The following is a 5,229-nucleotide window of genomic DNA, read 5'->3' as shown; positions in this document are numbered from 1 at the left end:
TTTTACATAATTACAATATGTTAAATTAATTTTTAGAAATTTTTTTTAAGGTTTGGGTTCTCTATATTACATTTAGGATATATTTAGGAAATAGATTCAAAATATCTTTAGATATTGAATTAACATATAAAAAACAACAAAAAAAAATTAACAATATTTACTTTTAACATATGAATATTTTCATTTTTACCCTTTTTTACACAATTACAATATGTTAAATTAATTTTTAGAAATTTTTTTTAGGTTTGGGTTCTCTATTTTACATTTAAGATATATTTAGGAAATATATAAAAAAATATTTAGATATTGAATAGAACATTTTTTAATTAATAAAAACCATAAATAATTTAATGTAATAATTCCTTATTTTTAATTTTTAATTTTAGAAATTTTTTTTGGTCAACACCGGAGTCAACACCGGTCTTCACCGGAATTAATCAATCAGTGTACCAGATTGTATGTCTATGGTGTTGAACACATGACGTCATATAGTTCATGCATGTGACCATATAATACATATACTTCGTGTAGTTGAGTATACTAATTGGTATGTGTAACTATATATTCACCTATGTAGCTAGCCATCTTTTTTCCAAAATATATATATATATATGTATCATATAGTATATTATCATGAGATGATTTAAGAAAGAAATATAATCAAACAAAAAAATATAAGAAAACANTAGCACAAGCACGCTTAACTCTAAAGTTCTCTAATGACACTTGACCGAAAATATAAGTGCACTTTTGTGACATAGGTGATCAAATCAATTCTTTTAAACTTCTCCGCAAACCGGGGTGTCACAATTCATCTCCACTAAATGATCGCAACGTCCTCGTTGCGCACCAAGACTGTCACCCCCGACGGTGTGAGCCCACTCGACTCCACACTCGTGTGGGTTCGGTTCTGATATCACTTGTAACGCCCCAACCACCACCTCTTAGTGAGCCGCATGTTCAATCCCAGTCCATGGGCCCACCTTCCTTAATGGGCCTTATGTCCTCTCATTAGGCCCGTAAACCCATCTATATCCGACAGTCGGTTTGTTACGTCCGAGATGCTTCAACAAGTCTATCATCCCTACAAATAACCACATGATTTTTCCTTGTGTTTTGTTCTCACTCGCGCAGTTCCGACAATCACTTTCCGGAAGGTCACCCATTCTGAGACTACTCTAGCACAAGCACGCTTAACTCTAAAGTTCTCTAATGACACTTGACCGAAAATATAAGTGCACTTTTGTGACATAGGTGATCAAATCAATTCTTTTAAACTTCTCCGCAAACCGGGGTGTCACAATTCATCTCCACTAAATGATCGCAACGTCCTCGTTGCGCACCAAGACTGTCACCCCCGACGGTGTGAGCCCACTCGACTCCACACTCGTTTGGGTTCGGTTCTGATACCACTTGTAACGCCCCAACCACCACCTCTTAGTGACCGCATGTTCAATCCCAGTCAATGGGCCACCTTCCTTAATGGGCCTTACATCCTCTCATTAGGCCCATAAACCCATCTATATCCGACAGTCGGTTTGCTACGTCCGAGAGGCTTCAAAGACTTGTTTATCATCCCTACAAATCACCACATGATTTTCCTTGTGTTTTGTCCTCACTCGCACAATTCCGACAATCACTTCCCGAAATGTCACCCATTTTGAGACTACTCCAGCATAAGCACTCTTAATTCTGGAGTTATCTTAGGACTTTTGACCGAAAAGATAAGTGCACTTTGGTGACATAAGTGGTCAAATCAATTCTTTAAACAATTTCGCAAAACAGAGTGTCACACGTATATATAAAATATTATGTCGGTTTGTCCATCGAAATGACCAAAATACCCTCATTCACATTCTGAGAACCCAATCAATTTATTTGGGTTTTGCAGATATTCATTGGCAGGACCTATTTTTGGGATGAAAACCAACTCCCAACATCAATAGTTTTAACTTTCAAAAATAACAACAAAATTTTGTCATGAATATTATGTTTATTTTCTTAGGTAAATGGTTTGAGTAAATGTTTCAACACATACCATTAATCTAAAATAGAAAAACGCAGAAAAATATATGTTTAAAATTTTGGCTAGTGATTATTAAAACTTGTAGCATAAAGTTTTAGCAAAATGTATCTGCTTACTTAAACAACTACATTATGTTAGAGGGTTCCTATAGCTTCTTGTAATCTGAGTCATATAACATTTTAATATACGATAAAAACCAACGATTTTTCTATAGAAATATCGTATATTTTTCAAAGTTTAACATACAAAAAAAAAGGAAAAAAGATGGCTAGCTACACGAAGTATTGGTGAATACATGGTCACACATGCCAAGTATACTATTGTATACTCAACTACACAAAGTATATGTATTACATGACCACATGCATGAACTATATGACGTTATGCGGTCAACATCATAGACATATAATTCAGTACACCGGTCAATTGACTCCGGTGAAGACCGACGCTGACTCCAGCGTTGACCAACACTCAAAAAAAAAATCTAAATTAAAAAAAAAAATTATTATAGTAAATTATTTATGGGTTTTCATGATTAAAAGAAATTTTCTATTCAATATCCAAATATTTTTTATATATCTCTAATATATTCATTTTTATAATTAATTACTTTTTATTTTTCAAGCTAAAGTAAATAGTTAAATAAAAATCATTTATAATTATTTTCAAGATAAAAAAATTCATTTATAATAATCTTCAAGATATAAAATCATTTATAATGATTTTCAAGATATAAAACAATTTATAATTATTTTCAAGATATATATATATATATATATATATCTCATAATCAGATTATTTGATTACTACAAAATCAATAAAATCAAATTCAACTACTTTCATTAGAAACTAATATGCAAAATATTGAGTATATGACTCTTTACTCTAAATTTTGCATGGTAAATGTTATAAAAAAATTTATACACTCTTTACTTTAAAATTTACATACTCAAAATAACATATAAATAACAAAAAATTAACAATATTTACTTTTAACATATGAACATTTTCATTTTTACCCTCTTTTACATAATTACAATATGTTAAATTAATTTTTAGAAATTTTTTTTAAGGTTTGGGTTCTCTATATTACATTTAGGATATATTTAGGAAATAGATTCAAAATATCTTTAGATATTGAATTAACATATAAAAAACAACAAAAAAAAATTAACAATATTTACTTTTAACATATGAATATTTTCATTTTTACCCTTTTTTACACAATTACAATATGTTAAATTAATTTTTAGAAATTTTTTTTAGGTTTGGGTTCTCTATTTTACATTTAAGATATATTTAGGAAATATATAAAAAAATATTTAGATATTGAATAGAACATTTTTTAATTAATAAAAACCATAAATAATTTAATGTAATAATTCCTTATTTTTAATTTTTAATTTTAGAAATTTTTTTTGGTCAACACCGGAGTCAACACCGGTCTTCACCGGAATTAATCAATCAGTGTACCAGATTGTATGTCTATGGTGTTGAACACATGACGTCATATAGTTCATGCATGTGACCATATAATACATATACTTCGTGTAGTTGAGTATACTAATTGGTATGTGTAACTATATATTCACCTATGTAGCTAGCCATCTTTTTTCCAAAATATATATATATATATGTATCATATAGTATATTATCATGAGATGATTTAAGAAAGAAATATAATCAAACAAAAAAATATAAGAAAACAAAAGATTAAAAGTTGGAAGAAAGAAAGAGAATCTCAATTATTTGCCTAATAAGTGCATTGACTGGTTTATGTCTAAAAAACCAAAATTTCTTACACAATTAACAAAACTCCAAAATCAATTAGTAATTTAATTTCCTTCCATTAATGGTCATTTGACCACAATTAACACCACAATTTAACTCAAAGTGACTCAAAAACAAAGATTACAGCCAAATTTCTTTTTGCCATTCCCGTACGACACTGAGTGAATTATGAATATTATGAAGTCTTCGCCTTCCTCTTCCTCCTCCAATTAGTCTCTCTCATAACTCCGATCCAGATCCCAAATAATCCTCTCTTCTTCATCTTCTCCGATCTGGATCCCTAAAAACTCAACAACAACAATGTCTTCCTCTCGATTCGATTCAAGCAAACAATACACAACCACCAGCCTCGTAATCGGCTACGCACTCTGCTCCAGCCTCCTCGCCGTCATCAACAAATTTGCAATCACCTACTTCAACTACCCTGGTCTTCTCACCGCACTCCAGTACCTTACCTGCACCTTCGCCGTCTGGCTTCTCGGCAAATTAGGGTTTCTCCATCACGATCCTTTCACCTGGGAGACTGCTAAAAAGTTTCTCCCCGCAGCTATCGTCTTCTACCTCGCCATCTTCACCAACACAAACCTCCTCCGTCANCCGCATGTTCAATCCCAGTCAATGGGCCACCTTCCTTAATGGGCCTTACATCCTCTCATTAGGCCCATAAACCCATCTATATCCGACAGTCGGTTTGCTACGTCCGAGAGGCTTCAAAGACTTGTTTATCATCCCTACAAATCACCACATGATTTTCCTTGTGTTTTGTCCTCACTCGCACAATTCCGACAATCACTTCCCGAAATGTCACCCATTTTGAGACTACTCCAGCATAAGCACTCTTAATTCTGGAGTTATCTTAGGACTTTTGACCGAAAAGATAAGTGCACTTTGGTGACATAAGTGGTCAAATCAATTCTTTAAACAATTTCGCAAAACAGAGTGTCACACGTATATATAAAATATTATGTCGGTTTGTCCATCGAAATGACCAAAATACCCTCATTCACATTCTGAGAACCCAATCAATTTATTTGGGTTTTGCAGATATTCATTGGCAGGACCTATTTTTGGGATGAAAACCAACTCCCAACATCAATAGTTTTAACTTTCAAAAATAACAACAAAATTTTGTCATGAATATTATGTTTATTTTCTTAGGTAAATGGTTTGAGTAAATGTTTCAACACATACCATTAATCTAAAATAGAAAAACGCAGAAAAATATATGTTTAAAATTTTGGCTAGTGATTATTAAAACTTGTAGCATAAAGTTTTAGCAAAATGTATCTGCTTACTTAAACAACTACATTATGTTAGAGGGTTCCTATAGCTTCTTGTAATCTGAGTCATATAACATTTTAATATACGATAAAAACCAACGATTTTTCTATAGAAATATCGTATATTTTTCA

The sequence above is a fragment of the Camelina sativa genome, chromosome 8, assembly GCF_000633955.1.
Source record: "Camelina sativa cultivar DH55 chromosome 8, Cs, whole genome shotgun sequence".
In the NCBI taxonomy this organism is placed as follows: Eukaryota; Viridiplantae; Streptophyta; class Magnoliopsida; order Brassicales; family Brassicaceae; genus Camelina; species Camelina sativa.
Note: the sequence above shows the minus strand (reverse complement) of the source record.